General features: G+C 47.0%; 1 protein-coding gene across 3 annotated transcripts in view; it reads right to left on the minus strand.

Annotated features, from left to right (window-relative positions):
* LOC138792246 (NACHT, LRR and PYD domains-containing protein 12-like) overlaps nucleotides 1–4,299 on the minus strand; it is a 258,306-nt gene extending 254,007 nt beyond the window's left edge. The window contains exon 1 of one of the 3 annotated variants that reach the window (XM_069969446.1): nucleotides 4,098–4,299. The gene's annotated coding sequence lies outside the window, so the exon portion shown is untranslated. The remainder of the gene's footprint in view (nucleotides 1–4,097) is intronic. The other 2 variants (XM_069969440.1, XM_069969443.1) reach the window with 2 other exon arrangements.
* Nucleotides 4,300–19,404: the final 15,105 nt, after the last annotated feature.

The following is a 19,404-nucleotide window of genomic DNA, read 5'->3' on the forward strand; positions in this document are numbered from 1 at the left end:
ATGTCAATTCTTTGGGTGGATTCTGCTAGAGAAATCCTATAAATGGGGGCTTAAATTCTGCTTAAATTCCACTAGAATTCTGCTTAAATTCTGCTCCTATTTTGCCAGAGCTGAATAGGCGAGGAATTTAAAGGACAACTCCGGCGAAAAATTTTTTTGGCTTATTTAACACACATTACAAAGTTATATAACTTTGTAATGTGGTTAAATACCCGGTCTGGCCCCCTTCCCCCACTTTCCGACCCCCGACCCCCCACCCCGGAAGTTAAAGAATATATACATTACCTATTACGGTCGTCACGGTCCTCTTCTCTGGTGTCGGGTGATGTCAGAGCTGGGGGCGGTCCGGGTCTTCTTCCTCCTTGGCGTCTTCATTGAGAGTGAATGGGAGAGAAAAGGCTGCTGTGCACATGCGCACCAGCAGCCTTTTCATTGGCTGGAGCGCATCACATGGCTTCCAGCTTGCTCAGCCCTGATTGGCTGAGCTTGCTGGAAGCCATGTGATGCGCTCCAGCCAATGAAAAGGCTGCCGGTGCGCAAGCGCGCTGGCAGCCTTTTCTCTCTCATGGACCCGGAAGAAGGAGACATCGCTGGACGGCGGACACAGGTGACGGTGAGGCGGACGGCGGCCGAATGGAGTGGCGATCGTCACCGGAGGGATGGTGAGTATGGTGTCTGTGTGTGTCTGTGTTTTTTTGTTTTTTTTTTGGGGGGTCCCGCCGGAGTTGTCCTTTAAGGGTATAAACACACACGGCTTATACGCTGCGTATTTACTGCTGCGATACGCAGCAGATTAGATCTAAATAACTGAACACAGTATCAAATCTGCTGCGTATCTGCTGTGTGTGTTTGTACCCTAAGGGTACAAACACACACACCGTATACGCAGCAGATACGCAGCAAATACGCAGCAGATCTGCAGCAGATTTGATGCTGTGTTCAGTTATTTAGATCTAATCTGCTGTGTATCTGCTGCGTATCTGCTGCGTATTTGTTGCATATTTGCTGCGTATTTGCTGCGTGTCGCAGCAGTAAAAACATTGCGTATATGGTGTGTGTGTTTATACCCTAAGGGTATAAACCCACACACCGTATACACAGCGTATTTACTGCTGCGATACGCAGCAAATACGCAGCAAAAACGCAACAAAAACGCAGCAGATTAGATCTAAATAACTGAACACAGCATCAAATCTTCACCATCAAACTGCTGCGTATTTGCTGCGTTTTTGCTGCGTTTTTGTTGCGTATTTGCTGCGTATACGGTGTGTGGGTTTATACCCTAGGGGAACAAACACACACACCGTATACGCAGCAGATCTGCAGCAGATTTGATGGTGCAGATTTGATGCTGTGTTCAGTTATTTAGATCTAATCTGCTGCATATTTGTTGCGTATTTGCTGCGTATCGCAGCAGTAAATACGCTGCGTATACGGTGTGTGTGTTTATACCTTAGAACTGAAATCCTTCCTCTGTGTAAACATGCCCTAAACTGGATTACCCCCTAACTGCCCCTCCCATCCCAAAACCTACTTGATTGATAGTCAGCTGCAAGGTAAGCTCCAAGAAGGAATAAGGGCCCTTTTACACGGAAAGATTATCTGACAGATTATCTGCCAAAGATTTTAAGCCAAAGCCAGGAATGGACTATAAACAGATCAGATAATAAAGGAATGCCTGAGATTTCTCCTCTTTTCAAATCCATTCCTGGTTTTGGCTTCAAATCTTTGGCAGATAATCTTTCCGTTTAAAAGGGCCCTATGCATAGGAAAAGGTGAGAAGGATTTCCAGCTCTTTACAGATCAGGAGCTCAGGAACACCTCTCTGACACTTCCCACTGTAGCAACGAGGTGCCAATACAATACACCACTGAGTCACCTTATTTACTATAACCCCACAATACAGCGTCACCTCACTCACTATAACACCACAATACAGCATCACCTCACTCACTATAACACCACAATACAGCGTCACCTCACTCACTATAACACAATACAGCGTCACCTCACTCACTATAACACCACAATACAGTGTCACCTCACTCACTATAACACCACAATACAGCGTCATCTCACTCACTATAACACCACAATACAGCGTCACCTCACTCACTATAACACCACAATAAAGCGTCACCTCACTCACTATATTGTGTTCAGTTATTTAGATCTAATCTGCTGCGTATTTGCTGCGTGTTTGCTGCGTATTTGCTGCGTATCGCAGCAGTAAATACGCTGCTTATACGGTGTGTGGGTTTATACCCTAACACCACAATACAGCGTCACCTCACTCACTATAATCCCACAATACAGCATCACCTCACTCACTATAACACCACAATACAGCGTCCCCTCACTCACTATAACACCACAATACAGCGTCACCTCACTCACTATAACACCACAATACAGCGTCACCTCACTCACTACAACACCACAATACAGCGTCACCTCACTCACTATAACACAATACGGCGTCACCTCACTCACTTTAAGGTTACAAACCCACTTGGCGGGTCTGCAGCGAGTCTCAATGCTGCGTTTTTGCAGCGAGACTCGCTGCAGATCCCGGCCCTATGCTTTTAATGGCAGACAAACACGCAGCAGGGATGTACATCCCTGCTGCGAGTTTGTCTGCAGCCCTCCCCATTAACCCCCCGGCTGCCGGAGCTGATACTTCACCTGATCCCGGCTCCGGCGGTTCCCGATGTCTTCAGCAAGCCGGAGCGGGGACCAGGTGAAGTATATGCTCCAGCCAGCCGCCCGATCGCCCCCCCCGCAGCCCCGGCCGCCCGATCGCCCCCCCGCAGCACCGATCGCACGCCCCCCCCCCCGATCGAGCGGCCGGGGCTGCAGGGGGGCGTGTAAGCGATCGGTGCTGCGGGGGGGGGGCGTGCGATCGGTTCTGCGGGGGGGGCGGCCGGGGCTGCGGGGGGGCGGCCGGGGCTGGGGGCGATCGGGCGGCCGGGGCTGCGGGCGGCTGGCTGGAGCATATACTTCACCTGGTCCCCGCTCCGGCTTGCTGAAGACATTGGGAACCGCCGGAGCTGAGATCAGGTGAAGTATCAGCTCCGGCAGCCGGGGGGTTAATGGGGTGGGCTGCAGACAAACTCGCAGCAGGGATGTACATCCCTGCTGTGTGTTTGTCTGCCATTAAAAGCATAGGGCCAGGATCTGCAGCGAGTCTCGCTGCAAAAACGCAGCATGGAGACTCGCTGCAGACCCGCCAAGTGGGTTTATAACCTAACACCACAATACAGTCACCTCACTCAATATAACAATACAGCGTCACCTCACTCACTATAATCCCACAATACAGCGTCACCTCACTCACTATAATCCCACAATACAGCGTCACCTCACTCACTATAACACCACAATACAGCGTCACCTCACTCACTATAACACCACAATACGGCGTCACCTCACTCACTATAACACCACAATACAGCGTCACCTCACTCAATATAACAATACAGCGTCACCTCACTCACTATAATCCCACAATACAGCGTCACCTCACTCACTATAACACCACAATACAGCGTCACCTCACTCACTATAACACCACAATACAGCGTCACCTCACTCACTATAACACCACAATACAGCGTCACCTCACTCACTATAACACCACAATACAGTGTCACCTCACTCACTATACCACCACAATACAGCGTCACCTCACTCACTATAACACCACAATACAGCGTCACCTCACTCACTATAACACAATACAGTGTCACCTCACTCACTATAATCCCACAATACAGCGTCACCTCACTCACTATAATCCCACAATACAGCGTCACCTCACTCACTATAACACCACAATACAGCGTCACCTCACTCACTATAACACCACAATACAGCGTCACCTCACTCACTATAATCCCACAATACAGCGTCACCTCACTCACTATAACACCACAATACAGCGTCACCTCACTGACTATAATCCCACAATACAGCGTCACCTCACTCAGTATAACATCACAATACAGTCACCTCACTCACTATAACACCACAATACAGTCACCTCACCCATCCATCACCTACAGACTCTCTCTCCCCAGTAGTGACAGTACACTCACCTCATCCATCACCTAGTACAGACCATTCTTCCTCACATGACATCATTGGGCATCCCGTTCCTATTTCCCGCTCTCCGGTCTCCATAGTAACAGGGGGGGGGCCTGTTCTGTGGGGGCCGCGTCACACACGATGATTCTAGAGTGAGCGGCCGCCTCAGCGGGGACTCCGAGGTCTGACAGGAATCCCTGTTCCCGCCCGGCTGCTCCTAAAGCCAGTAATACTGAGGCCTCTACTGCAGCAAGTATCAGGGCGCCGCATTCCCGCCTCATAGCTGGGGGTGGAGCTCCCGCACGGTACCCGGGGCCCCTGCTGCTGCTGTGTATGAGGCAGGAGGGTGCTGGCAGCCATCACATAGGGGCTGCTGTGCTGTGTATGAGGCAGGAGGGTGCTGGCAGCCATCACATAGGGGCTGCTGTGCTGTGTATGAGGCAGGAGGGTGCTGGCAGCCATCACATAGGGGCTGCTGTGCTGTGTATGGGGCAGGAGGGTGCTGGCAGCCATCACATAGGGGCTGCTGGGCTGTGTATGAGGCAGGAGGGTGCTGGCAGCCATCACATAGGGGCTGCTGTGCTGTGTATGGGGCAGGAGGGTGCTGGCAGCCATCACATAGGGGCTGCTGTGCTGTGTATGAGGCAGGAGGGTGCTGGCAGCCATCACATAGGGGCTGCTGTGCTGTGTATGAGGCAGGAGGGTGCTGGCAGACATCACATCACATAGGGGCTGCTGTGCTGTGTATGGGGCAGGAGGGTGCTGGCAGCCATCACATAGGGGCTGCTGTGCTGTGTATGGGGCAGGAGGGTGCTGGCAGCCATCACATAGGGGCTGCTGTGCTGTGTATGAGGCAGGAGGCTGCTGGCAGCCATCACATCACATAGGGGCTGCTGGGCTGTGTATGAGGCAGGAGGCTGCTGGCAGACATCACATCACATCACATAGGGGCTGCTGTGCTGTGTATGGGTCAGGAGGCTGCTGGCAGCCATCACATCACATAGGGGCTGCTGTGCTGTGTATGAGGCAGGAGGGTGCTGGCAGCCATCACATAGGGGCTGCTGGGCTGCTTAGGACTCCACAACAGCTGCAGCAGCTCTGGGCAGGGGTTACAGCTGGGAGTATAGCTGGTGTGCTCCATCCTCTCTTACATGTCCGTTTCTAGTACCGAACGGGGCGCTGACAGCTAGGGGGCGCCCTCCCCCATCTCACTCAGCAGCAGTGACTCTGTGCCCAGGGCAGCGGGCTCACACCTCAGTGCGCCCCTCACACAGCACACACCCTGGCAGGGCCCTCTTTGCAGCCAGTGATTGGAGAGAAGAAGATAGTGAAGCAGCCAGATGTCCCCGCAGCCTCTGCTGACATGTTCCGGCACACAGGAAGCAGCTGCCATGTGAGAGCGTCTCCGACCCGACACCGCAGAAGAGAAGCTCCTGTAAGTCCTGCTCCTACTCTCTTCTATTACAGGTGAGCTGGGGGGGGAGGGGGAGTCACTGTGGATCAGCAGTACAGTGTCCAGTCCCTACATGAGTGTGGGGGAGGAGGGTGATGGGCAGCTTATCAGTCACCAGGGCCAGCCTTAGAGGGGATCAAACAGGGCAACTGCCCAGGCCCCAATCTCCCAAGAGGGCCTCCTGAAGGTTTCCTGCTCCCAGCACTGAGAAGCAACAGTGTGTGCTGTCTGTGCTTCAGTCTGCAGCTTCTGTCCGGACTAGGGGGTGGGGGAGGGTTAAAGCTGCATAGGACTGTGCAGACTGTGAGACCACCAGGCTGACCTCTGCCCCATGATTTAACCCTTTCTAGACTGCACCCAGCTACAAAAAGTAAGTCCACTGTATTTGTGTGTAAAGATTACAAATGTATGTGCGATATGCTGTTATGTATAGTGTGCTGATTGTGTTCTATGTATGTGTGATGTTCATACTGTGTAGTATAGTGTGTTTATATATACAGTATATATAAATGTTTGTAAGTACATATCTATTGATCTGTCCATATTTATATTAGAGATGAGAGAACTTACAGTGACTAGACACAGGCAGGGATCCGCCCAGATGACTACCTTCCCGCCTCTGCCTGTCACGCACCCATGTGATTAAACTGCTTTGTTTCGGTTATACAGCTCCTGCTGCAGCTACGGCCGGTACGTGCCATGGCTGCTGCAGGAGCGGTATACAGCTGTTCAGAGAACCATATCAGTCCGATTGGGATTATTGGTTCCCTCTAAGGATCTGTGATACATTACAAAATAGTGAACAAGGTAAACAAGGGAAATCAGCTCACCTCTTGGTATATTATTTGGGGTCTCCAGCGTATGCGAGAGGGTGCACGGCTCCAGGCGGTGGCTGTCCGTCAGGTAAGTAAATAGTTGCAAGAGGGTGATAAGGATCCGGCACTCCAAGAGGTTTAAAATTCAAAAACTTTTATTAGAACATATCTAAAAAACAGCTGAGCAGCTCATGCTGTGTGGCCTGAAAGACTGACGCGTTTCGCGCATGCACGCTTAGTCATAGTCTAATGGTCAGTGTGTGACTAGAGATTTAAAAACAAGTAATGGCCAATGAGAATGTTTCCCCATGCACGTGTGTGCAGGTGGGGTAAATAGGTGCAATCAGTGATGTACTCGCTTGGACACTGTTGAGTTAGTTCAGTGGTCAGTTAGTATTACACAGTGTAATGAGTGTGTGAATTTACTGGACATGATGTTGTGATTTATAAATAAGCTATGATCATATAATACAGATAAAGGGAGGTGGAGTGTGATGACACATTGTCCACAAAGGAGCGTGTTTGGCGACCAGGTCGTGTTTTTTATAAAAGATAAAATGAATACAAAAATGTGTAACTCTATCGCATATGAAACGACCAAGCCGCACAATCTAAACTACGCTCTAAAGATGAATGTCATGAAGACAAATAAATAATTAAATTATAAAAATAATGCTTGTGTTTAGTTGGCATGTTTAAATGGCAGTTTTTTGGCGTGTCTCCATGATGGTTCTAAACATATGTTGAAAAATGCAACCCTCGACGGTGGGTAAAAGAAACGTATGGAAAGAAAATGTATATATTTATATATCCTGATGATTATGCCATGTCCACATATGAATAAAGGCTGAAAACAGGTGTGTGGCCTGATGGCGAAATCTAACTGTTTGAGGATATGGAATTATGTATACAAAAAATATATATATATCTAATGGATAATGATAAATGGATAAATAATAAATATTAAATATTAAATATTAAATATCAGTGTGTCCCACCCAGATGACATGTTAATGCATAATCTGATGGTGAAATCTAAAATGTATATATCAATAATAGATATATGCATGACCACAAACACATATATATGTGAAAGTGTGGGGGTGTATACACAATGATTAAGCCATGCTGCTCAATGATAAAGAATTATGAATGTTCTGAAAAACAAATGAATAATGATAATAAATAAATAACAATAATAAATGGGGAAACTGTAAGTAAATCATAACGAGTGATAATTTGCAATGTGTCCATGGTCAAGAGATAACATGTTAGTCAGTTCACATAGTGATACAGAAGATCATTCTTGTAATTGAGGCCAAGTGGGCTTCTTGTGTCCAACCTGAATATGTATTCAGCTTCCTTGTTGCGGAGTAGTTCTTGTCTGTTACCGCCTCTCTGGGGTATAGTGATATGTTTAATCCCGTAAAAGATGAAGCTTGAAGTATTTCCATTGTGTGCATCTATGAAGTGCTTTGCCGCACCGGAGCAGTTCGAGTTGGAACCTTTTTTGATGTCGGTTAAATGTTCGCTGATCCTTTTTTTTAATTTTCTTATCGTGCAACCGACATATTTTAATCCACACACTCCACACTCTATGATATAGATGACATGATCCTTTTCACAATTAATAAAGTCACTTATGTTGTATGTTTTTGTATTGGTACTGTTAGTGTATTCTTTGGTGTTTTTGCAGTGTTTGCACATATTACACCGAGGTGAACCACACTTATAGTTTCCTTTGGGTTTATTTTTTTCATTTGTGTGTGTTTTAGCCACAGGTAATGTGCTGGGGGACAATTCATCCCGTAAGGTGCGTCCCCTACGTGCTACGCAACGTATCCCTTCATCCAATATTGTGTTAAGTATTGAGTCTTGTCTTAGGATGTTAATATTTCGCTGGACTATTTTAGTGATTTCCTTGTATTCCATGGAAAATCGTGTGGAGAAGGTTATGGGTGTATGAGTTGTTTGTTCTTTATTTTGTTCCTCTTTCTTTCTTTCTTTTAGTAGATTGGATCTATTTTTCATTTGTACAATTTTTTTTGCTCTTTCCAAATAATGTTTTTTGTAACCTCTATCTTTCATTCTAATACAGGCCTCTTCGGATTGTTTCAGGTACACATTAGATTCCGAGCAAACCCTCTTTATGCGGGTGAGTTCACCTACTGGTATTGCTCTGACTGTATGTGAAGGGTGGCTACTTTCCGCGTGCAGTATTGTATTGCCCGCCGTGGGCTTGCGAAATAGAGACGTGTGGACCAAGCCTGTGGTCTTATCCGCCTTTAAATGGATATCCAAAAATGATATATCCGTTGGATTTGTAACATGGGTAAATCTAAGATTATTATCGTTTTTGTTACAATAATCAACAAAAGCGGTGACATCAGATATGCTCCCCTGCCACACGATGAGCACGTCGTCGATAAAACGACCGTACCACCGTATGGCAGGGGAGAATGGATTGGAGCTGGTGAAAATGTGTTTCTCTTCCCACCACGCAACAAACATCAACGAACAAGAAGTATTAGATGCACAAAAAGCAAACAATATGAAGGATGAGGCAAACCTAGACAGTATCATAAACTATTCAATGAAAACATTGACAACAGACCATATCAGAGTTCTCTCTAAAGGACTTTCCTTTGTTCCCTCTACCCATTTTGATTTATTTGATACATTGATGGACATAAATCGTCTAGCAAGAACTCTCACAGTCAGGAGACATTTTTATACAGATAATGAAGATTACGCCAATGCAAGTAACCACATTCCACCAAATGAGTTCGCCAGTCTTACCTTCAGAGAACAGGTGGGACTGGCAGAACTACAAGACATGGAATGCGAGGGTAGATTGGGGACCAATGAAAGTATACATAACATGCCCACCCATTATTCCAATCCCAACTTCTACCCTCATAAATCCAGAGTTCCAGCATTAGACGATTTCCAACACACAATGGAAAGGGATCTTCGGAAATTGTTTGATGTAACCAAGACGACAATGACACAATTTAATGTCACCTTAAGAGAACGTGAAGCCATTCGTGATCTTAAAAATGATGAGCAATTGGTCATCAAAATGGCCGATAAAGGGGGGAAAATTGTCATCTTGGACAGGGGCTTATATATCAAGTTAGCCTATGACATATTGAATGATTGCGAAACATATCGCAGACTTACACATGACCCTACCCCCTTGTTTAAGACCTCCCTGTGCACATTGGTGGAAGAGGGGGTGGCCCTGGGCATACTGCGCGACAGGGATGTGGCAGGCCTTGTCCCGGGATGTCCCAGAATTGCCACCTTCTACGGACTCCCCAAGGTGCACAAGGAGATCTTCCCTCCTCCTCTCCGTCCCATCATCTCAGGGGTGGGATCATTAGGAGAAAAGTTGTGTGAGTGGGTGGATAGCCTGTTACAACCGTTGGTCCAGCGGGTTCCAGGCTATCTTCAAGATAGCGGCACGGTCCTCCGGGCCTTTGATGGTTACACTTGGTCGGATCAGCACCAATGGCTTAGTTGTGATATTACAGCACTTTATTCTTCCATACCACACAATCAAGCCCTGGAGGCTTTAGCCCATCATCTATATAAGTACAGTAATTACAGCTGCGACCTGAGAGAATATATATTGGAAGCCACATCATTCCTCCTGCGACACAATTATTTCTCCTTCAATGGCGAATTTTTCCTGCAAACCAGAGGCGCCCCCATGGGGGCCAAATTCTCACCTACTCTGGCTGGACTGTTTGTTGCGTGGTGGGAAGAGAAACACATTTTCACCAGCTCCAATCCATTCTCCCCTGCCATACGGTGGTACGGTCGTTTTATCGACGACGTGCTCATCGTGTGGCAGGGGAGCATATCTGATGTCACCGCTTTTGTTGATTATTGTAACAAAAACGATAATAATCTTAGATTTACCTATGTTACAAATCCAACGGATATATCATTTTTGGATATCCATTTAAAGGCGGATAAGACCACAGGCTTGGTCCACACGTCTCTATTTCGCAAGCCCACGGCGGGCAATACAATACTGCACGCGGAAAGTAGCCACCCTTCACATACAGTCAGAGCAATACCAGTAGGTGAACTCACCCGCATAAAGAGGGTTTGCTCGGAATCTAATGTGTACCTGAAACAATCCGAAGAGGCCTGTATTAGAATGAAAGATAGAGGTTACAAAAAACATTATTTGGAAAGAGCAAAAAAAATTGTACAAATGAAAAATAGATCCAATCTACTAAAAGAAAGAAAGAAAGAGGAACAAAATAAAGAACAAACAACTCATACACCCATAACCTTCTCCACACGATTTTCCATGGAATACAAGGAAATCACTAAAATAGTCCAGCGAAATATTAACATCCTAAGACAAGACTCAATACTTAACACAATATTGGATGAAGGGATACGTTGCGTAGCACGTAGGGGACGCACCTTACGGGATGAATTGTCCCCCAGCACATTACCTGTGGCTAAAACACACACAAATGAAAAAAATAAACCCAAAGGAAACTATAAGTGTGGTTCACCTCGGTGTAATATGTGCAAACACTGCAAAAACACCAAAGAATACACTAACAGTACCAATACAAAAACATACAACATAAGTGACTTTATTAATTGTGAAAAGGATCATGTCATCTATATCATAGAGTGTGGAGTGTGTGGATTAAAATATGTCGGTTGCACGATAAGAAAATTAAAAAAAAGGATCAGCGAACATTTAACCGACATCAAAAAAGGTTCCAACTCGAACTGCTCCGGTGCGGCAAAGCACTTCATAGATGCACACAATGGAAATACTTCAAGCTTCATCTTTTACGGGATTAAACATATCACTATACCCCAGAGAGGCGGTAACAGACAAGAACTACTCCGCAACAAGGAAGCTGAATACATATTCAGGTTGGACACAAGAAGCCCACTTGGCCTCAATTACAAGAATGATCTTCTGTATCACTATGTGAACTGACTAACATGTTATCTCTTGACCATGGACACATTGCAAATTATCACTCGTTATGATTTACTTACAGTTTCCCCATTTATTATTGTTATTTATTTATTATCATTATTCATTTGTTTTTCAGAACATTCATAATTCTTTATCATTGAGCAGCATGGCTTAATCATTGTGTATACACCCCCACACTTTCACATATATATGTGTTTGTGGTCATGCATATATCTATTATTGATATATACATTTTAGATTTCACCATCAGATTATGCATTAACATGTCATCTGGGTGGGACACACTGATATTTAATATTTAATATTTAATATTTATTATTTATCCATTTATCATTATCCATTAGATATATATATATTTTTTGTATACATAATTCCATATCCTCAAACAGTTAGATTTCGCCATCAGGCCACACACCTGTTTTCAGCCTTTATTCATATGTGGACATGGCATAATCATCAGGATATATAAATATATACATTTTCTTTCCATACGTTTCTTTTACCCACCGTCGAGGGTTGCATTTTTCAACATATGTTTAGAACCATCATGGAGACACGCCAAAAAACTGCCATTTAAACATGCCAACTAAACACAAGCATTATTTTTATAATTTAATTATTTATTTGTCTTCATGACATTCATCTTTAGAGCGTAGTTTAGATTGTGCGGCTTGGTCGTTTCATATGCGATAGAGTTACACATTTTTGTATTCATTTTATCTTTTATAAAAAACACGACCTGGTCGCCAAACACGCTCCTTTGTGGACAATGTGTCATCACACTCCACCTCCCTTTATCTGTATTATATGATCATAGCTTATTTATAAATCACAACATCATGTCCAGTAAATTCACACACTCATTACACTGTGTAATACTAACTGACCACTGAACTAACTCAACAGTGTCCAAGCGAGTACATCACTGATTGCACCTATTTACCCCACCTGCACACACGTGCATGGGGAAACATTCTCATTGGCCATTACTTGTTTTTAAATCTCTAGTCACACACTGACCATTAGACTATGACTAAGCGTGCATGCGCGAAACGCGTCAGTCTTTCAGGCCACACAGCATGAGCTGCTCAGCTGTTTTTTAGATATGTTCTAATAAAAGTTTTTGAATTTTAAACCTCTTGGAGTGCCGGATCCTTATCACCCTCTTGCAACTATTTACATTACAAAATAAATGTTTATGTCGGATCTTGCCATTATACAGTTAAAAAAGAAAAACAAAGTGACCAAAAAACCGTGTGTTAATTCCAATTCCCAGCTCTTTGTGTGCTGTTTCTGCTGTCTGTCTCAGGTGGGTATTTTATTGTGTGCTGGTCACTGTATAGGGGTAATATTGGTGTCCTTGTAGCTTCTCGCCGTTATGAGGACAGCCCCAGCCACTACTGGTATGTCTAAAGCCTGGCATGTCTGAAGTGACAGGCTGCTCAGCCAATCACTGGCTGAGATGGGACAGTGCCACCGTCAGTGATTGGTTGGGCAGCCTGGCACTGCACAGACAGCTTCAGACGTTCTAGAAGTGGATGTGGGTAGCAGGGAGAAGCTAGGACACCAGGTAACGTGGACAGGTAGAACTCCATTATTTTCTTTACACATTCTGTGTGAGGTCTTCCCATCCCAGGTGCGATGACGTTCTTCTGTGCGCCTCCTTTACTCTCTACATGAAGATATTTGGTTGGGGTATAGTTTACAAATCTGTTTTACAAATACTATACACATTCATTTGGGGGGACCCAGGGCTACACTTTTTCTAAAACCGGCCCTGTCAGTCACTTGTATTTATTACTAAAACAAAAAAGTGTGCACTCCGTGGAGTTAGACACTCGTCGGCGCTGCACTGCAAAAAGGAAACTAATATGCTGCTATATAGATCTTTGAGGATTCCGTATCCTCAGTGAAAATATACTAACCAAATTACCAGTATGATCTATAGCGTTATAGTACCAAGAAGATGTAATGTCTAAAAAATGGTATGGCATACAAAGAATAGATTCTGGTGTGTTCAGGTAGTTATACTAAAAGGCAGCTGATTGCCCCAGGTATATTTGATCAGCTGTTACATAACATGCTATGGAGTGATATACAGCTTGTTGGGGGATCCCGTTGTTCCTACCTATTTTGCACCCCTATGATGTCTTCTTCACAAGTGTATACTTTGTAGTTGAATTGTGCCCTTGCACACCAGTGTGATAAATCTCCTCCTATGGGTTGAGTGCAGAACTCTCAGGCATTTAAATCAATAGGTAGAAAATCTGCTGCACATTTCAGGAAGAATCCGCATGAAATCTGCAGTAAAATATGCTTGTTCAGCACTGCCTTAAAGGGGTACTCCAGCATTACATTGCTAACAGCACAGGAAGGCACTGAGGACGAAGGTAAGAGGCGTACCCTCCTCCTCAGTGCCCTGTGTGCAATAGGGGGGGAGTATGTATGGGGGGGGGGATATTTCCCCTTGTATACAGTAGTGGTGGTATGAGGGATATTAGTCTGTGTGGAGCTGGGATTGTCACTACATGGGCACTGTATGTATGGGGGGGGGGGTATTTCCCCCGTATACAGTAGCGGTGGTATGAGGGATATTAGTCTGTGTGGAGCGGGGATTGTCACTACATGGGCACTGTATGTATGTATGGGGGGGGGGAATATTTTCCCCTGTATACAGTAGCGGTGGTATGAGGGATATTAGTCTGTGAGGAGCTGGGATTGTCACTACATGGCAGGGCCGGACTGGGACTTAAAATCAGCCCTGGCAATCAAACCCCAGCAGCCCACATACCATATCATGGATAGCCGTGTAAAATATGCGATGTAGCAAATTCTGCTTTATTTAGCCGTTAAAGGGAACCTGTGGGGTCTATACCAGGTACACAGCTGTAGATCCCAGCGTACAGATAAGGGACTGGATCTTTAGTCCAGTGTAAACTTCTATAATCATTATTTTCATTACCAGCTGAAGTGTCACAGAGGTGGAGCCACAGCAGCACCTTCTGCCCCCGCCTGCTCTGACTGATGGACATATAGGGTGCTGCTGCTGCCGCTGCTGTTCTGAAACGTTAGTTAGTAATGAAAAGGACAATTATAAAAGTTTACACTGGACTAAAGTTCAGTGATATCTCCCTCACATCTGTCTGCTGAGATCTATAGCCCTAGACCTGGTATGGACCTCACAGATTCCCTTTAAAGGAGAAAAACATGGCCACTTTCTTCCAGAAACAGCGTCACACTCTTTTTCAGTTTGTGTAAGGTATTGCAGCTCAGTTCCATTGAAGTGAATGGAGCCAAGCTGTAATAACCATACACAGTCTGAGGACAGGGTGGCGCTGTTTTTGGACAAAAGTTACTATATTTTTTAAATCTCTTTTATCCTGACTATATCTGCACTCCATATAATGGTGGTATAAGTAGTAAGGTTTTAATTATTAAAATGTGTCTGCTGGTTGTGATCTCTTGTGTAATCAAAGCTACATAATAAGCTGCTAGATAGCCATTTCCTACTGGGTATCTATCTATCTATCTATCTATCTATCTATCTATCTATCTATCTCTACATTATCAGTAGGGCCCCAGGACAAGTTTTAGGATACATATTGGAAACATAGGTAAGAATTTTCTGTGCATGATACTCTCATAGTTAATAACACCAGTAAGCAAATATCAACACACTGTACACGTTACTGCCATACTGTTACTAAGCAAACCCACCAATATTGCCAATACTACCAGTATATAAGTAACAAATAATATCACCACACCATGAGCACGGCCATTACCACCACATAATGACTAATACCACTACACTGTGACTGAATACAATCCACATATATATCCATATATAAAATCCATATATATATATATCCATATATACAATCCATATATAAAACACTAATATTACCAATAATACCAGAATGCACAGGACGAGAAATACCATACCATACCTACCCTCACCATACAGTGACTGGATAATACCACTATACCATCACACCATGCCCACTACTCCCACCATAGTGTGACTGGACAATACCACAATACTGTCATCAAATAATAGCCACTATATAAAGACCAATATTCTACCACAGCAGTGACCATAGAACACAGGTGTCACACTCCGGCCCTCCAGCTGTTAGAACACTACAAATCCCAGCATGCCTGGACAGCTAAAGCATGTTGGGAATTGTAGTTTTGCAACACCTGGAGGGCTTGAGTTTGACACCCCGATATAGAGGTAGATCCCAGCTGTGTAAAGGTTCTGCAGACTTTGTAAGTGATAGTAGTGCAGTTACATCATGTGACTCACAGTAGGCGTCTTTTCTGCATGAAGAGACGTCCACTTTTCCTTTTCTTCTCCATCTGGCTCCGGCCATCATGAAGGCTTCTCTGGCCAGGACTCCTCTCCACGGGATCTGCCAGACAGACATTTTAGGCTTCATGCTCCAGCAACATCCTCATCTATACATCCCTCCATATAGAATAGCCCCCCCTGCATCCCCCATATATAATAGCCCCCCTGCATCCCCCCATATAGAATAGCCCCCCTGCATCCACCAATATAGAATAGCCCCCCTGCATCCCCCCATATAGAATAGCCCCCCCTGCATACCCCCATATAGAATAGCCCCCCTGCATCCCCCCATATAGAATAGCCCCCCTGCATCCCCCATATAGAATAGCCCCCCTGCATCCCCCAATATAGAATAGCCCCCCTGCATCCCCCATATAGAATAGCCCCCCCTGCTGTACATCCCCCATATAGAATAGCCCCCCTGCTGTACATTTTCCCATATAGAATAGCCCCCCTGCATCCCCCTCCCATATAGAATAGCCCCCCTGCATCCCCCATATAGAATAGCCCCCCTGCATCCCCCTCCCATATAGAATAGCCCCCCTGCATCCCCCATATAGAATAGCCCCCCTGCTGTACATCCCCCCCATATAGAATAGCCCCCCTGCTGTACATCCCCCCATATAGAATAGCCCCCCTGCATCCCCCCATAGAGAATAGCCCCCCTGCATCCCCTCATAGAGAATAGCCCCCCTGCATCCCCCCATATAGTATAGCCCCCCTGCATCCCCTCATAGAGAATAGCCCCCCTGCATCCCCCATATAGAATAGCCCCCCTGCATCCCCTCATAGAGAATAGCCCCACTGCACCCCCCATATAGAATAGCCCCCCTTTAAAACACCAGACAGACAGCCACCCCCCCCTGCATCACAGCATAAAAAATAGCCCCCCTGCACCCCCCATATAGAATAGCCCCCCTGCATCCCCCCATATAGAATAGCCCCACTGCATCCCCCCATATAGAATATCCCCCCTGCATCCCCCAATAGAGAATAGCCCCCCATGCACCCCTCATAGAGAATAGCCCCCCTGCATCCCCTCATAGAGAATAGCCCCCCTGCATCCCCTCATAGAGAATAGCCCCCTGCATCCCCTCATATAGAATAGCCCCACTGCATCCCCCCATATAGAATATCCCCCTGCATCCCCCCATAGAGAATAGCCCCCCTGCATCCCCTCATAGAGAATAGCCCCCCTGCATCCCCTCAGAGAATAGCCCTCCTGCATCCCCTCAGAGAATAGCCCCCCTGCATCCCCCCATATAGAATAGCCCCCCTGCATCCCCTCATAGAGAATAGCCCCCCTGCATCCCCCCATAGAGAATAGCCCCCCTGCATCCCCCCATATAGAATAGCCCCCCTGCAACCCCCATATAGAATAGCCCCCCTGCAACCCCCATATAGAATAGCCCCCCTGTAAAGCCCCAGACAGCCAGCCACCCCCCCCCCCCTGTATCACCGCATAAATAATAGCCCCCCTGCATCCCCTCATAGAGAATAGCCTCTGTAAAGCCCCAGACAGCCATCCCCCCATATAGAATAGCCCCCCTGTGGAGACCCCCCCATATAGAATAGCCCCCCTGCATCCCCCCATATAGAATAGCCCCCCTGCATCCCCCCATATAGAATAGCCCCCCTGCATCCCCCATATAGAATAGCCCCCCTGCATCCTCCCATATAGAATAGCCCCCCTGCAACCCCCATATAGAATAGCCCCCCTGTAAAGCCCCAGACAGCCAGCCACCCCCCCCCCCCCTGTATCACCGCATAAATAATAGCCCCCCTGCATCCCCTCATAGAGAATAGCCTCTGTAAAGCCCCAGACAGCCATCCCCCCATATAGAATAGCCCCCCTGTGGAGACCCCCCCATATGGCCACATGTGAAGGGGTTAAAAAAAAAAAAAAAAGAAGAAGAACATTCTCACCTCACCTCGCTCCCAGCAGCTTCTTCCTCCTGGTCCCGGATCTTCAGTCTGCAGCTTCTTCTCTATGCTGCAGCGCGGCGGCGGCGTCTCTCCTCACAGGCCCTCAGCGGCGCGTCAGGGAAGTGACGTCACCACTGGGGGCCTGGCAGAGGTGCCTGCAGATGTGCCTGCGCGCGGCACGTCTGCGACCCCGGGCCGGCCCTGACAACTTTCAGCCGCGAAAACCGGCCCGGGGGGGGCACATGCCACAGGAGTGACTGGCAGGGCCGGGGGCCAATTATGGCTCCCTGGCTCTGTCAGTCAGAGCCCGGCCACTGCAGACTGTGAGCGTTCATCTTGAACGCTCACAGTTAAAGGGCCAGGGCACCGGCCCTCTGCAGAGGCTGAATGAATAGCGCAGCGGCCGGCTGCGCTATTCTTGCAGCCTTTGCTGAGGGCCGGTGCACATGGGGGGCAGGACCGGCGGCCCCCGGACTGGTAATCCTGGCAGCCCAGCGGCATTTGCCCGCTTTGCCAGATTACCAATCCGGGCCTGCTACATGGGCACTGTATGTATGGGGGGGGGGGGGTATTTCCCCCGTATACAGTAGCGGTGGTATGAGGGATATTAGTCTGTGTGGAGCGGGGATTGTCACTACATGGGCACTGTATGTAGGTATGGGGGGGGGGAGTATTTCCCCCGTATACAGTAGCGGTGGTATGAGGGATATTAGTCTGTGTGGAGCGGGGATTGTCACTACATGGGCCCTGTATGTATGTATGTATGGGGGGGGGGGTATTTCCCCTCGTATACAGTAGTAGTGGTATGAGGGATATTAACCTGTGAGGAGCTGGGATTGTCACTACATGGGCACTGTATGTATGTATGGGGGGGGGGGGTATTTCCCCCGTATACAGTAGCGGTGGTATGAGGGATATTAGTCTGTGTGGAGCGGGGATTGTCACTACATGGGCACTGTATGTATGTATGGGGGGGGGGGTATTTCCCCCGTATACAGTAGCGGTGGTATGAGGGATATTAGTCTGTGTGGAGCGGGGATTGTCACTACATGGGCACTGTATGTATGGGGGGGGGTATCTCCCCCGTATACAGTAGCGGTGGTATGAGGGATATTAGTCTGTGTGGAGCGGGGATTGTCACTACATGGGCACTGTATGTATGGGGGGGGGGGTATCTCCCCCGTATACAGTAGCGGTGGTATGAGGGATATTAGTCTGTGTGGAGCGGGGATTGTCACTACATGGGCACTGTATGTATGGGGGGGGGAGTATTTCCCCTGGTATACAGCAGTGGCGGTATGAGGGATATTAGTCTGTGTGGAGCTGGGATTGTCACTACATGGGCACTGTATGTATGGGGGGGGGGGGGGGGGTATTTCCCCCGTATACAGTAGTGGTGGTATGAGGGATATTAGTCTGTGTGGAGCGGGGATTGTCACTACATGGGCACTGTATGTATGTATGGGGGGGGGGAGTATTTTCCCTCGTATACAGTAGCGGTGGTATGAGGGATATTAGTCTGTGTGGAGCGGGGATTGTCACTACATGGGCACTGTATGTATGTATGGGGGGGGGGAGTATTTTCCCTCGTATACAGTAGCGGTGGTATGAGGGATATTAGTCTGTGTGGAGCGGGGATTGTCACTACATGGGCACTGTATGTATGGGGGGGGGGTATCTCCCCCGTATACAGTAGCGGTGGTATGAGGGATATTAGTCTGTGTGGAGCGGGGATTGTCACTACATGGGCACTGTATGTATGTATGTATGGGGGGGGGGGGGG

Source organism: Dendropsophus ebraccatus, chromosome 5 (assembly GCF_027789765.1).
Source record: "Dendropsophus ebraccatus isolate aDenEbr1 chromosome 5, aDenEbr1.pat, whole genome shotgun sequence".
In the NCBI taxonomy this organism is placed as follows: domain Eukaryota; kingdom Metazoa; phylum Chordata; class Amphibia; order Anura; family Hylidae; genus Dendropsophus; species Dendropsophus ebraccatus.